The sequence below is a fragment of the Brachyhypopomus gauderio genome, unplaced genomic scaffold, assembly GCF_052324685.1.
Source record: "Brachyhypopomus gauderio isolate BG-103 unplaced genomic scaffold, BGAUD_0.2 sc136, whole genome shotgun sequence".
NCBI classification, from domain to species: Eukaryota; Metazoa; Chordata; class Actinopteri; order Gymnotiformes; family Hypopomidae; genus Brachyhypopomus; species Brachyhypopomus gauderio.
In genome coordinates, this window is record NW_027506957.1 from 35001 (window position 1) to 50273 (window position 15273).

Below are 15273 nucleotides of genomic sequence, written 5' to 3' on the forward strand. Positions count from 1 at the left end.
CAGGGGGAGCTGTCCCGGACTGCCCGGTCGGCCTGGACCTTTCTCTCTGGGGAGGGGGAGCACACAACAAATGAGTGGTTCTCGGTGGTATTCTTACCTCCCCCTCCACACGCTGTTCCTCTTCACCCGGGACTGCAGTTTTCTTTGCCCTTCTCTTCTTCCGTCCCTTCGCTGGTCGTGGCCCGACCGGGGCCCCTCCGGATGGCCCAGCAGCATCCTCCTGTTCTCTTGGCGGCTGTGGTCCAACCGGGGCCCCTCTGGAAGGTGCCGGAGCCGCCTCTTGTTCCCTCGGTGGCTGCGGCCCGGCCGGGGTCCCCCCGGTGGGTGCCGCGGCGGCCTCTTTGCCCCTACCCTCAATCACCGCTGTTGCATAGGATATTCCTCTCTGAGGGCAGGAGCGCTCCACATGTCCCTCGCCGCGGCACTGCCTACACCTCTGGGGGCCTCTGCAGTCCCGGGCCATATGTCCCGGGTCCAGGCACTTAAAGCACTTCAAGTCCGGGCAGTCCTCCATTTTGTGTCCATGAACCTGGCACCCCCGACAGTATGACGGCTGACCCCTGTAGAACAGATAACCATTGTTCTTAGTCAAGGAGAAGAGAGCTGGTGGATGCAAAAGCCCCCCCTTACCGTCCGTTTTAAAGGTCACCATAAACTGGCGGCGCCCGTTCCACACCCCGAGCTCGTCCCGCACGTACTTCTCCCCCGGGTGGACCTCCCCGTAGGCCTGGAGGAACCTGCGGATTTGCTCCGTGGGGACATACGGGTTGAACATGTGAGTGGTGACCAGACATCGGCCTTCCACCCACAGAGGCTCAACCACGAAATGCCTCCCCACGGGATGTCCCTTCAGCTCATCCCTCCGCTCCAGGACACGCTGGTACACCTCAGCAGAGGAGAAGGTGACCTCAAAGTAGGCCAGGGGCCCGTTGCGCTGGGCACAGATCAGATCTCCAGTCGTGGTCCCCAGGGCGTCCAGCAGCACCTCCCGGATGAAGGGGATCCTCTCCACGAAAGGCATCCCCTCCTCCCCAGGAACCCAGCGGAACCTGGCCGTGTTGAGCAGGCCTCCGCCTGCTCCCCAGCCAGGTCCCTCCGAGAAGGCTGCCGTCGACCCCGAGGCCCCGACCGGCTGACCGTCGCCCAGCCCCGGTCCCTCAGGCCCCCCCTCGGCCATCCTCCTCTACTCTGCCGAGAGACCCGGAGCAGAGAGAGCCCGCAGTTCCTCCGCCGATCACCGGGGGAATGTTCAGAAGTCCACCCGGGATCCTTGAAGCCGGCGAGATGAGCCTAAAAACAGGAGGAGGAACTGGGCGGTTCCCAAGCGGTGGTCGGTGGGCAATGCCACCAGACCAATTGCTCATTAGGTTCCGCCCAGACTCCTCCTGTTAAAACACAAGCAGAAAAACACAATTAGTAAAACAGCATTAAAATCCACAGGTATTAAACATGTAAAGCATAAAATCTGATAAGAACAGATTTTTTGATTTGACATGTTTTTATTGAAACTGTGTACACAATAAATACAGCTTTTTAAAATGCATAGATCACCTCACATCCCCTAAAACTGTAAAAGGTAAGACAGGTCAATAAAACATCAGTCAAAACATTATTTCTCTTAAAAAACCACAAATACATTTCCCTAAAAGGTTGTAATCACTAAAATTTTAAAAGGGTTTTTTTTAATGCATTATATATCCAAATTCAACATTTATTGTCTAAAAACCTACAACAAAGAACTGTTGCCCTCGCCCAGGGGGTGGGGCAGAGACAGGGCCGAGGCAGGGCCGGAGAGGGCGGGTGGGAGGCCCCACCCCTACCGACCCGCCGGCTGGACCCCTCCTGTGCGTCTCCAGCGGAGATCCCTCCCATTGCCCACTGTCCTCTCTCAGGCAAACCATGCCCTCAGGGAACGTCGGCGGGAGCCCGGGCTGGTGGTGGCAGGGACCCCCCTGCGTGTGGCCTCGGCCCCCTCCTCCGAATATCAGCGTCCGGTGCCACCTGCAGCGATGTTACAGTTGCCAGCTTCATGAGGGCGTGGAGGGGCACCGTAACGTGCTTCCCCACCAGCAGGTTGCGGGAGGTCCACAAGGCGGCCGTCACACTGTTTAGGGTGGACCAGAGCGTCACAAAGTCTTTTGCTGGCAACTGATTTAGGCCCTGGCCCACCCCGAGCACCGCTTGTCGGTACTCTAGTGGGTGGACCTCCCCTGCTGGTAGGCTCGGGCATTTCAGGGGGCCGATCGCGGCCCACAGGTCCCTTGCCACGCTGCACTCCCAGAGCAAGTGCCTCACGGTCTCTGGCTGGCCGCAGCCAGGCCGAGGGCACACCGCCGTTGCTCCCATGCCCCGGGAGTGCATCACCGCCCGGACCGGAAGGATCTCATGGGCCACCATCCAGGAGAGGTCTTTGTGCCGGTTCTGCAGGGCCGGATGAGCCACGTTCCTCCACACCCTGCGCGCCTCCTCCCTTGTCAGCCCCGTCACGCCGCTCACCTCTTCCTGGTCCTGGACGAGAGAAACCAAGTTCTTTGCATTTACTAGGTTAATTAACCCACATTTTTCCAAATCGTATTTGACTAAAAATTTCCTAATAAAATCATATTCGTGCGGCATTTTAAAAGAGATAGGTGTTTTTGAATCTTGTTTAAAAACCCCTAGCTTTCTTAAATAGGACCCCATCCAAAACCGTACCATGGCAGTCGTTCTTGAGCCAGATGAGGCTATTGCGTACTTAAAGTACGTCGCTGTGTATTTGCTACCTAAAAACAGGTGGGGGTCCGGGAGACCTTTCCCCCCATTTTCTGGTCTCTTCTTCACTACGTCTCTTCGCAACCTCTCCCACTTAGACCCCCACAGGAAGTAAAACATCGCTCGGTCCAGGCCTAGTAAAAAGGATCTTGGAGGGTAAAAAACAGAGCATAACAATAAAAGCAATGGGTAAATGACTGCCTTGATTATTAAAATCTTCCCTTCTAGGGTCAGATTGCGCAGTCCCCACAGGCCTAATCTCTGCCGTACTTTCCCTAGTGTCGGCCCCCAATTTCCTTTCCCCCGTCCTGTCTTGTCAAATTTCAAACCTAAAATCTTTATGTCAGTCTCTTTAAAATCAACTTCTAACCCCATCCTCTCTCCCGTCCATGGACCGAAGGCCTGCGCCTCTGACTTGGTTCTGTTCAACTTTGCCCCTGAGGCGCGGCCAAACCAGTCCGTCAGGTCCAGAGTCCGTTGTGCTGATAAGATGTCAGTGCATAAAATGGTCACGTCGTCCATGTACAAACTACATGTTGCCGTCTGTCCCCCAGGTAGTTTTAATCCACTGATCCATATGTCCCTTCTCAAGATTTGTGCAAGTGGCTCTATGCTTGTCACAAACAAGAGCGGGGATAACGGACAACCCTGCCGGACCCCAGAGCGAATATTAATCGCTTTTGACAAATGCCCATTTACTAGAATTTTGCTAGTAATGTCTTTATACAGCAGTCCCACCCATTCTAAAAACCTCCCTGGGAACCCCATCTTTTGCAGTACTTGGAACAAGTACTGGTGCGAGACCCGATCAAAAGCTTTCTCAAAATCTAAATTTAACAGCAATAATCGAATGTTTCTGTCTCTCGCATAACAAATGGAGTCCCGGATCAGTATTAGGTTGTCTGTGATCCTCCTTCCTGGCACTGCACAAACTTGATCTGGGTGGATTACGTTGTCTAAAACCGTAGTCATCCTGTCTGCTAAAAGTTTGCTAAAGATTTTACAGTCCATGTTCAGTAACGTTATGGGTCTCCAATTTTTCAAATCTGTCTTGTCCCCTTTTTTGTGTAAAAGTGTCACTGTCCCTGACCTAAAACTGTCCGGTAGTCTCTGTGTATGTTCAAATTCCTTAAAAACCTCTAAAATGTCCTGTACTAAAATGTCCCAGAAAACTTCATAAAATTCCATTGGCAACCCATCCTCCCCTGGTGACTTCCCCCTTTTAAAATGTTTGAAACTGTGAGTCACCTCTTCCGCTGTAAAATCTTTTACTAAAACGTCTGGGTCTTTCACTTGCCTGTCTAAAAACCCCAGGACTTCCCCCATTGTTTGTTCATCTGTGTCCTTGCTCCCATACAACTCTTCATAAAAATCCCCTACCATATTTAAAATGCCCCTATCCGTTACCTCCTCTCTGTCTCCCTCTTTCAACATAGACATCCCTCCCCCTTTACACATTATTTTCTTAAAAAAATACCTCGTACATTTTTCCCCTTCCTCCATCTCTTGTTCCCGGCACCTGATCATTATCCCCCTGCTTATTGCGTTCGCCAGGGCCTCCATTTCATTTTTAACCTCTTTTATTTCTTCATTAAAGTCAAAACCCCGGTTGCGTAGCTCAAAATACCTCTGCAGCCTCTTTTGTAAACCCTTCATTTTCCTCCTCTGGCGTTTTTTCTTTAAAAACCCTTCCCTTTTAAAATATGTCTTGGTCCTACATTTCACTGATTCCCACCAAAGTGCCCGTGAGTCGTATGAGTCTTGGAGAGTCTGCCAAAGGCTGTACTGCTCCCTGTATCTTGCTACAATACTTTCATCCTCCAATAGGGAGCAGTTCAGCCTCCAGATCCCTCCCCCTGCCGTCACACCAGTGGGGAGAAACAGTGAGCAGGATAGCATGAGGTGATCTGAGAAAAACAAAGGAGTTAATGTAGCATCCTTGGGCGGGCATTCTCTAGTAAAAAGAAAATCAATACGGGAGGCTCGGGTGCCATCACCACTAAACCAGGTGAACCCCTCCTCCTTCGGATGCACTTTTCTAAAACAGTCTTCTAAATTAAAATCAGTCAGTAACCCATGTAAAACCTTAGAAGATTTATCAACTTTAAAATTTTCCCTTACATTCTTTCTATCCTTTTGAGATAAAACACAGTTAAAGTCCCCACCCACTATTACCGGGGTTTTTCCCAATAAGTGAGGCTGCAGGTCCTCCCATAGTTCACACCTCTCATTTTTATCGTTAAAACCATACACATTTAAGACCTTTAAGTCACGCCCTAAAACAGTCAAATGAGTCAGTAAGGCCCGCCCATCCCTCACCACGGTGCAGTCCTTCACCTGAATGTTAGGGCTTTTTATTAGAACCGCCACTCCATCCGATCTGTTGTAGTGTGATCCACTCCAGAGAGAGGGACCCGCAGTCCATTTCTGCTCCCACTCTCTGTATGAGTTCATGAAGGGGATTGCACACTCCTGTAATAAAAACACATCTGAAGATGTGTTTTCTAAAAAGGACAATATGTTCTGTGCTCTCACAGATGTCTTCACACTTCTCACATTTAGAGTAGAGATTGTGATAGACATGGAGCAGTAAAGGAGAAGTAAAACCACAAGGGGGGGTTTAAAACAGGGGGTCATTTTGTACACAGTTAAAACACATTGAAATTTGCATTATCTCTTGCAGGTCTTAACACAATAAAATCCATTAAAACTAGTCTACATCGATTCCTAAAACCACTTCCATTTTTCTCCTGCCAGGGTGAAAGAAGTCCAGGACTGGGATATTTTCTGTCTCTGATCGGTCAGGAGTCGACGCTCTCCCTCTTGGCGGTAAGTGTAAAAACGATACCTCGTTCGGTGAACCACCCGGCCAGCAGGGGTCAGACCTCTCTGAAGGAGGGGTATCCTCGTCTGCTGTGGCCCGCTGTTTCTTTTCCTCCATCATCAAAGGGGACTCCGCCGGTCTTTTCCCCACTTGTGCGCTTGGGAGTGAGGTATCTAGCTCACTCCCCAGCCCCGGCATACTTACCTCAAACCCAGATTGCCATGAAGGTGAACTGTCCTCCTCCTCAATTTCCACTTCTACTTCTCTATTTTGTTCCTCCACCCTTTCCTCTCCCTGACTCTTCTCTGGCTGCTTGGGGAGTGAGCTCCCCCTAGCTTCCAGAGTGGTCACTTCATGAGGTTGGGGAACGTTATTTCCCTCCAAAACCTCTAGCCCCGCCCCTTCTTCTCCTTCTCCTTCACTTCCCTCCGGACCATGCTGTATTTCGGCCATTTTGTTTTCGGCCATCTTGTCTTCAGTTTTATTTTCTCTCTCCGCCTTCTTTAATTTATTTGCAAAGGAAGAGGGACAATTTCTGAAGAGGTGGTCACTCTCCCCACAGAGGTTACATTTTCTGGTATTAGTACACTCAATATATTTGTGCCCTATCTCCCTACATTTCCCACATACTACCTGAGAGCAGGCTTCGGCCAGATGTCCCATATCCCCACACTTGCGGCACGTCTTGGGCATTCCCTGGTAGTGAATGTAGCCCCTATTTTCCCCCAACACTATCATTTGTGGTAAATGCTTCAGGCCCATATAGCCGTTAGCGTCCTCCCACTGCCTTATCGGGACTCTCCAGGTGCAGTTCCAAATACGATCCTCGTCCAAAACTTTCATAGGTGGCCCTGCTACATTGCAAAACCTTCTTAGCCATGCACAGATATCTTCCCCACATACAGTCTCATTAAACATTTTAACAATGACTACCTTTCTTGTGTAATCTGTCAACCTTTCCAACATAAACATCTCAAAGTGCTTTTCCATTTCCTCATACTTTGTCCAAAACCTGTTCAACAATGTCTGTGACCCAAAGCTTACATCGAAACCCTTATTCTGAGGCAGAGCTATAATGCAATTTAACATTTCTGGTCTGAAACCCAAAACCTTTTGTATCAATTTCCTAGAAAAGTCTAAACGCGACATGTACAACAGTTTCCCTTCATTATCTGACTTGAAATAAAAACGCACACTGTGGTGCCTCCTCATGCCTGGCCGAGCGGCCGACATGATGGAGGCACCTACAGATTACTTAACTCTCTAAAAAAGACCACTTGTAAAAACCTCTAAGATCCTAAAACTATAAAATCCTAAGATCCTAAAAGCTTTACAAGTACAAAAGACACAATAAATACAAAAAAACAAGACTTACCTTAATTCACCAATAATCCAAACCGCAACAACCTGCAAATTTAGAAAACTTTCCACAAATTAAATCACAATCATCAACTTTTACCATAGAAAAAATTTTTTAATGCCCTCTGGGTTCCTAGAGCAATCCGTAGGAAGGCTCTCAAACCCCAAAGGGTCGATCGCTGTCTCCGCCCCTTGATCTTAGCCAAAAGGCCGAGAAGCGATAACCTGAAATGGGCGCTGGCCTGGGCGCCGGCCTCGCCGGCACAGGCCTCCCCTCCGCGGAGACAGCGCCCTTCCTTCCTTCCTTCCTTCCAGCCGTACGTACGCTCACCCTTCCCTTCGTGCCACGCCCACCCCTACGTTTATACACATTCTCATTGTACAGATTGTTGCGGCCCTGCCCGGAGGCAGAGCGCTCCAAAAAATCAATTTGACTCTTTGACGTTCCCCTCCACGGAAATCTTTAGTAAAAGGCGAAAGATTTGTGCGTGAATGAAGAGAAACCCGAGCTATAGCCATGTAGGCTCAGGCGTCCCGCTACGCCAACCTAAAGCCTAGCTCGTTTGTTCGCGGTAACAAGGGAGGAGCCTGCGGGGCTGTGGCTTGTTGGCAACATCAGGCAGGCAGGCAGGCAGGCAGGCAGGCAGGCAGGGCTGGCAGGCTATAATGGAGAGAGAGAGAGAGAGAGAGAGAGAGAGAGAGAGAGAGAGAGAGAGAGAGAGAGAGAGGGGAGGGGAAAAAACAGTAACAATCTCAAAAAAAAAAAAAAAAAAAAAAAAAAAAAAAAAGAACAAAAACGGAGGGAAAACTGCAAACCGCCGAAAGGGGAGTGGCCTCCGCTCGCACTGCATTTGTGACCAGCTGACAAGGCAGTGAGAGAGACAGAGACCACTCACTCCCCTTCATTCTTACTTATTCTGGTTTTTTTTAAAGGAGTGAGCGCTTTTGGCTGCTTTGTTTTATTTATTCACACAGACAGACAGACAGAGACAGACAGACAAATCAACCAACAAATGTAAAAATAAAGTTTTATAATATAATATTATATATATATACACACACACACACACACACACACACACACACACACATATATTACAAATTCATTAAAATAAACAGGCTGATCATACCATACAACCAGCAACAAACTCTTTCTTTTCCACACGTTTAGGAAGGTGCACCGTTCCTGGAGGTACTGCAATACCAGGTCGATGCGTGGGGCGAACGGGGCAAGCCCCTGTTTCGCCTCCCTGTTCTAAAAATCCATTTAATATGAAGTCCTCATATAGAGGACGTATCAGATATTAAACTGATAAGAACAGATTTTTTTTTTCTTTTTTTTTTTTTTTTTTTATTCGAAGTACTCAGCATTTTAATACAATGAAACATCAGCAGGTCAGTTAAACATACACATAAAATCAAACATAAATACATTAATACAATAAAACACCAACCATTCCATAAAAAGTCAATGTTTCATTATCCACTTTCAAAACACATAAGAACACACATAAAAGTCTATCACTTCGGTTTTGGCATAAAGACCCATTTCCCTTTTACCTCCTTTACTGTATTCCTTTTTAATATGTTAGCTTTAGCTTCCGCGTAAATCTCGCGGTCAGAATACCCCTGTGCCTGTTTTCTCGCCAGTATCCCAGCATTTATCCCTTTCGGATGGAACAGAGACATCATTATGGGCGTATGGGGCTCCGGTGGCGGGAAGGGGGACAAGCTTTCCCCTTCTGCATCCTCAAAGCTGTCCTCTCTCGATGTTGAAACCCCTCCCTCCACTGGGCCTTCCTCCCCCTCTGTAGTCATCTCCGGTGGAAAGGGGTCCTCCTCCACCGTTCCCATGCAAACAAGGCTCTCCCAGACTGTCTTCTTCGGTGTCGAAGACTGTGACGGCCTGGGCACCGCCTCTTCGATCTGGGGGGTTGGGGGGGTGGACTTCCTCTCCTTGTTTCGTCGTCGTCCCCCCTCCTCCTTGGGAGGGGTCAGCCCTGTCCTGGATCTCTTCTTGGAGGTGCCGGGAGTGGCCTTCTTTGGCTGCCCGGCCGGTCTGGACCCGTCTCTCTGGGGAGGGGGAGCACACAACAGGTGAGTAGGCTTTTTCCTTACCTCCCCCTCCCCTGGATGCTCCTCTTCACCCGGGACTGCGTCTGCGTTGTCTTCCCGGCCGGTCTCTGCCGTCATCCCCTCATCTGCAGTTGCTGGTGTTGATGTTCCAGACCCGGCCGGGGGTCCCGTTGGGGCCTCCCCGGAGGGCGCCGCAGTGGTCTTCCTGCTCCTGCCCCCTGCCACCGCCGACGCATAGGAAAAGCCAGCGCTGGGGCAGGAGCGCTCCAGATGTCCCTCACCGCGGCATCTTCTGCACCTCCGGGGGCCCTTGCAGTCCCGGGCCAAATGTCCCGGGTCCAGACAGTTGTGACACTTCCGGCCCGGGCAGCTCTCCTCCTTGTGTCCATACTCCCGGCACACTCTGCAGTGATCGGGCTGACCCCTGTAAAACAAATATCCACGGTTAAAACCCAAGGAGAAGAGGGCTGGAGGATGTACCACACCCCCCTGGCCGTCTTCTTTAAAAGTCATAAAAAACTGGCGACGGCCATTCCAGACGCCCAGCTCGTCCCGCACAAACTTCTCCCCCGGGTGGACCTCCCCGTAATTCTGGAGGAACCTGCGGATGTGCTCCGTGGGAACATACGGGTTGAACACGTGGGTGGTGACTAGCCGTCGGCCCTCCACCCACAGGGGCTCAACCATGAAATGTTTACCCACGGGATGTTCCTTCAGCTCATCCCTCCGCCCCAGGGCACGTTGGTAAACCTCGGCAGAGTTGAAGGTGACCTCAAAATAGGCCTGGGGCCCATTGCGCTGAGCGCAGATCAAGTCCCAAACCGGGATCCCCAGAGCTTCTTGCAGCACCTCCCTTATGAAGGGGACCCTCTCAATGAAGGGGGGCCCCTCTCCACTGGGAGCCCAGCGGAACCTGGCCGTATTGAGCAGGCCTCCCCCTGCTCCCAAGCCAGGCCCCGCCGGGTAGGCTGCCGTCAGCCCCGAGGTCCCGGCTGGCTGGCCGCCACCCAGCGCCGGTGCCTCAGGCCCACCATCGGCCATCCTCTCCACCCCTGCCGGGAGGCCCGGAGCAGAGAGAAGCCGCAGTTCCTCCACTGGTCACCGGGGGAATGTTCAGAAGTCCACCCGGGATCCTCCAAGCCGGCGAGACGAGCCTAAAAACAGGAGGAGGAGCTGGGCGGTTCCCAAGCGGTGGTCGGTGGGCAGTGCCACCAGACCGATTGCTCATTAGGTTCCGCCCAGACTCCTCCTGTTAAAAAACACAGAAAAAACAGAGAAGGTTAAAATGCAGGCATAAAAAACGGCAGGTAAAAGCTGTAGTAAAATGTTAAGATTAGAATAAAATCTAAAATCAACGATACTACACTTGATCTTAGCCAAAAGGCCGAGAAGCGATAACCTGAAATGGGCGCTGGCCTGGGCGCCGGCCTCGCCGGCACAGGCCTCCCCTCCGCGGAGACAGCGCCCTTCCTTCCTTCCAGCCGTACGTACGCTCACCCTTCCCTTCGTGCCACGCCCACCCCTACGTTTATACACATTCTCATTGTACAGATTGTTGCGGCCCTGCCCGGAGGCAGAGCGCTCCAAAAAATCAATTTGACTCTTTGACGTTCCCCTCCACGGAAATCTTTAGTAAAAGGCGAAAGATTTGTGCGTGAATGAAGAGAAACCCGAGCTATAGCCATGTAGGCTCAGGCGTCCCGCTACGCCAACCTAAAGCCTAGCTCGTTTGTTCGCGGTAACAAGGGAGGAGCCTGCGGGGCTGTGGCTTGTTGGCAACATCAGGCAGGCAGGCAGGCAGGCAGGCAGGCAGGCAGGGCTGGCAGGCTATAATGGAGAGAGAGAGAGAGAGAGAGAGAGAGAGAGAGAGAGAGAGAGAGAGAGAGAGAGGGGAGGGGAAAAAACAGTAACAATCTCAAAAAAAAAAAAAAAAAAAAAAAAAAAAAAAAAGAACAAAAACGGAGGGAAAACTGCAAACCGCCGAAAGGGGAGTGGCCTCCGCTCGCACTGCATTTGTGACCAGCTGACAAGGCAGTGAGAGAGACAGAGACCACTCACTCCCCTTCATTCTTACTTATTCTGGTTTTTTTTAAAGGAGTGAGCGCTTTTGGCTGCTTTGTTTTATTTATTCACACAGACAGACAGACAGAGACAGACAGACAAATCAACCAACAAATGTAAAAATAAAGTTTTATAATATAATATTATATATATATACACACACACACACACACACACACACACACACACACATATATTACAAATTCATTAAAATAAACAGGCTGATCATACCATACAACCAGCAACAAACTCTTTCTTTTCCACACGTTTAGGAAGGTGCACCGTTCCTGGAGGTACTGCAATACCAGGTCGATGCGTGGGGCGAACGGGGCAAGCCCCTGTTTCGCCTCCCTGTTCTAAAAATCCATTTAATATGAAGTCCTCATATAGAGGACGTATCAGATATTAAACTGATAAGAACAGATTTTTTTTTTCTTTTTTTTTTTTTTTTTTTATTCGAAGTACTCAGCATTTTAATACAATGAAACATCAGCAGGTCAGTTAAACATACACATAAAATCAAACATAAATACATTAATACAATAAAACACCAACCATTCCATAAAAAGTCAATGTTTCATTATCCACTTTCAAAACACATAAGAACACACATAAAAGTCTATCACTTCGGTTTTGGCATAAAGACCCATTTCCCTTTTACCTCCTTTACTGTATTCCTTTTTAATATGTTAGCTTTAGCTTCCGCGTAAATCTCGCGGTCAGAATACCCCTGTGCCTGTTTTCTCGCCAGTATCCCAGCATTTATCCCTTTCGGATGGAACAGAGACATCATTATGGGCGTATGGGGCTCCGGTGGCGGGAAGGGGGACAAGCTTTCCCCTTCTGCATCCTCAAAGCTGTCCTCTCTCGATGTTGAAACCCCTCCCTCCACTGGGCCTTCCTCCCCCTCTGTAGTCATCTCCGGTGGAAAGGGGTCCTCCTCCACCGTTCCCATGCAAACAAGGCTCTCCCAGACTGTCTTCTTCGGTGTCGAAGACTGTGACGGCCTGGGCACCGCCTCTTCGATCTGGGGGGTTGGGGGGGTGGACTTCCTCTCCTTGTTTCGTCGTCGTCCCCCCTCCTCCTTGGGAGGGGTCAGCCCTGTCCTGGATCTCTTCTTGGAGGTGCCGGGAGTGGCCTTCTTTGGCTGCCCGGCCGGTCTGGACCCGTCTCTCTGGGGAGGGGGAGCACACAACAGGTGAGTAGGCTTTTTCCTTACCTCCCCCTCCCCTGGATGCTCCTCTTCACCCGGGACTGCGTCTGCGTTGTCTTCCCGGCCGGTCTCTGCCGTCATCCCCTCATCTGCAGTTGCTGGTGTTGATGTTCCAGACCCGGCCGGGGGTCCCGTTGGGGCCTCCCCGGAGGGCGCCGCAGTGGTCTTCCTGCTCCTGCCCCCTGCCACCGCCGACGCATAGGAAAAGCCAGCGCTGGGGCAGGAGCGCTCCAGATGTCCCTCACCGCGGCATCTTCTGCACCTCCGGGGGCCCTTGCAGTCCCGGGCCAAATGTCCCGGGTCCAGACAGTTGTGACACTTCCGGCCCGGGCAGCTCTCCTCCTTGTGTCCATACTCCCGGCACACTCTGCAGTGATCGGGCTGACCCCTGTAAAACAAATATCCACGGTTAAAACCCAAGGAGAAGAGGGCTGGAGGATGTACCACACCCCCCTGGCCGTCTTCTTTAAAAGTCATAAAAAACTGGCGACGGCCATTCCAGACGCCCAGCTCGTCCCGCACAAACTTCTCCCCCGGGTGGACCTCCCCGTAATTCTGGAGGAACCTGCGGATGTGCTCCGTGGGAACATACGGGTTGAACACGTGGGTGGTGACTAGCCGTCGGCCCTCCACCCACAGGGGCTCAACCACGAAATGTTTACCCACGGGATGTTCCTTCAGCTCATCCCTCCGCCCCAGGGCACGTTGGTAAACCTCGGCAGAGTTGAAGGTGACCTCAAAATAGGCCTGGGGCCCATTGCGCTGAGCGCAGATCAAGTCCCAAACCGGGATCCCCAGAGCTTCTTGCAGCACCTCCCTTATGAAGGGGACCCTCTCAATGAAGGGGGGCCCCTCTCCACTGGGAGCCCAGCGGAACCTGGCCGTATTGAGCAGGCCTCCCCCTGCTCCCAAGCCAGGCCCCGCCGGGTAGGCTGCCGTCAGCCCCGAGGTCCCGGCTGGCTGGCCGCCACCCAGCGCCGGTGCCTCAGGCCCACCATCGGCCATCCTCTCCACCCCTGCCGGGAGGCCCGGAGCAGAGAGAAGCCGCAGTTCCTCCACTGGTCACCGGGGGAATGTTCAGAAGTCCACCCGGGATCCTCCAAGCCGGCGAGACGAGCCTAAAAACAGGAGGAGGAGCTGGGCGGTTCCCAAGCGGTGGTCGGTGGGCAGTGCCACCAGACCGATTGCTCATTAGGTTCCGCCCAGACTCCTCCTGTTAAAAAACACAGAAAAAACAGAGAAGGTTAAAATGCAGGCATAAAAAACGGCAGGTAAAAGCTGTAGTAAAATGTTAAGATTAGAATAAAATCTAAAATCAACGATACTACACTTGATCTTAGCCAAAAGGCCGAGAAGCGATAACCTGAAATGGGCGCTGGCCTGGGCGCCGGCCTCGCCGGCACAGGCCTCCCCTCCGCGGAGACAGCGCCCTTCCTTCCTTCCAGCCGTACGTACGCTCACCCTTCCCTTCGTGCCACGCCCACCCCTACGTTTATACACATTCTCATTGTACAGATTGTTGCGGCCCTGCCCGGAGGCAGAGCGCTCCAAAAAATCAATTTGACTCTTTGACGTTCCCCTCCACGGAAATCTTTAGTAAAAGGCGAAAGATTTGTGCGTGAATGAAGAGAAACCCGAGCTATAGCCATGTAGGCTCAGGCGTCCCGCTACGCCAACCTAAAGCCTAGCTCGTTTGTTCGCGGTAACAAGGGAGGAGCCTGCGGGGCTGTGGCTTGTTGGCAACATCAGGCAGGCAGGCAGGCAGGCAGGCAGGCAGGCAGGGCTGGCAGGCTATAATGGAGAGAGAGAGAGAGAGAGAGAGAGAGAGAGAGAGAGAGAGAGAGAGAGAGAGAGAGGGAGGGGAAAAAACAGTAACAATCTCAAAAAAAAAAAAAAAAAAAAAAAAAAAAAAAAAGAACAAAAACGGAGGGAAAACTGCAAACCGCCGAAAGGGGAGTGGCCTCCGCTCGCACTGCATTTGTGACCAGCTGACAAGGCAGTGAGAGAGACAGAGACCACTCACTCCCCTTCATTCTTACTTATTCTGGTTTTTTTTAAAGGAGTGAGCGCTTTTGGCTGCTTTGTTTTATTTATTCACACAGACAGACAGACAGAGACAGACAGACAAATCAACCAACAAATGTAAAAATAAAGTTTTATAATATAATATTATATATATATACACACACACACACACACACACACACACACACACACATATATTACAAATTCATTAAAATAAACAGGCTGATCATACCATACAACCAGCAACAAACTCTTTCTTTTCCACACGTTTAGGAAGGTGCACCGTTCCTGGAGGTACTGCAATACCAGGTCGATGCGTGGGGCGAACGGGGCAAGCCCCTGTTTCGCCTCCCTGTTCTAAAAATCCATTTAATATGAAGTCCTCATATAGAGGACGTATCAGATATTAAACTGATAAGAACAGATTTTTTTGACAATGTTTATTGATACTTTACACCAATAAATACAACGTCACTTATATGTTAAAAGACAGCATACACATTAGATAAAAAAGATGGTTAAAAGACATAATAGTCATGCATTTTAAAACCATTCTTACAATCTTTTCACTTTTAAAAGCCACATCCTTGCATCTGTTAAAACAGTACATAAAAAGGTTTTTATTATAGAAGCATTTTAAAATGCCTTTAAAAGTCCAAAACAGTTTAATATCATAAAACCTTTTCAATGTCAGATTCACTACTTTGTACATTGTCTTTTTCAGATATATTGCAACCCCTGCCCAGAACCACGAAGAGAGAGGAAGGCAGAGATGACGCCAGCCGGGAGGTGAGGTGCGTACGTCCGCAGCTCCTCCCGCCCTCCGTCGAGGCCCCTTCCTGTGCGTCTCCAGAGGAAGTCCTCCCCTGTGCCCGCTGTCTCCTTTCAGGCATCCATGTCCCCTCAGGAAACGTCGGCGGGAGCCCCGGTCGGTGGTGGCAGGGACCTCCCTGCGTGTGACCTC

The 15273-nt window shown here is 50.7% G+C and overlaps 5 non-coding genes and 3 pseudogenes across 5 annotated transcripts; all 8 read right to left on the reverse strand.

The window, feature by feature from the left end:
• Positions 1-7327: 7327 nt before the first annotated feature.
• Positions 7328-7446, reverse strand: LOC143499936 (U5 spliceosomal RNA). Its single transcript, XR_013126472.1, has one exon. It is a non-coding gene; the product is annotated as a U5 spliceosomal RNA (small nuclear RNA).
• A 658-nt stretch (positions 7447-8104) lies between these two features.
• Positions 8105-8299, reverse strand: LOC143499880 (U2 spliceosomal RNA). Its single transcript, XR_013126455.1, has one exon. It is a non-coding gene; the product is annotated as a U2 spliceosomal RNA (small nuclear RNA).
• A 1938-nt stretch (positions 8300-10237) lies between these two features.
• Positions 10238-10406, reverse strand: LOC143499914 (U2 spliceosomal RNA; annotated as a pseudogene).
• Positions 10407-10569: 163 nt separating this feature from the next.
• Positions 10570-10688, reverse strand: LOC143499937 (U5 spliceosomal RNA). Its single transcript, XR_013126473.1, has one exon. It is a non-coding gene; the product is annotated as a U5 spliceosomal RNA (small nuclear RNA).
• A 654-nt stretch (positions 10689-11342) lies between these two features.
• LOC143499881 (U2 spliceosomal RNA) lies at positions 11343-11537 on the reverse strand. Its single transcript, XR_013126456.1, has one exon. It is a non-coding gene; the product is annotated as a U2 spliceosomal RNA (small nuclear RNA).
• Positions 11538-13475: 1938 nt separating this feature from the next.
• Positions 13476-13644, reverse strand: LOC143499915 (U2 spliceosomal RNA; annotated as a pseudogene).
• Positions 13645-13807: 163 nt separating this feature from the next.
• LOC143499938 (U5 spliceosomal RNA) lies at positions 13808-13926 on the reverse strand. The gene has a single exon (XR_013126474.1). It is a non-coding gene; the product is annotated as a U5 spliceosomal RNA (small nuclear RNA).
• A 655-nt stretch (positions 13927-14581) lies between these two features.
• Positions 14582-14757, reverse strand: LOC143499844 (U2 spliceosomal RNA; annotated as a pseudogene).
• Positions 14758-15273: the final 516 nt, after the last annotated feature.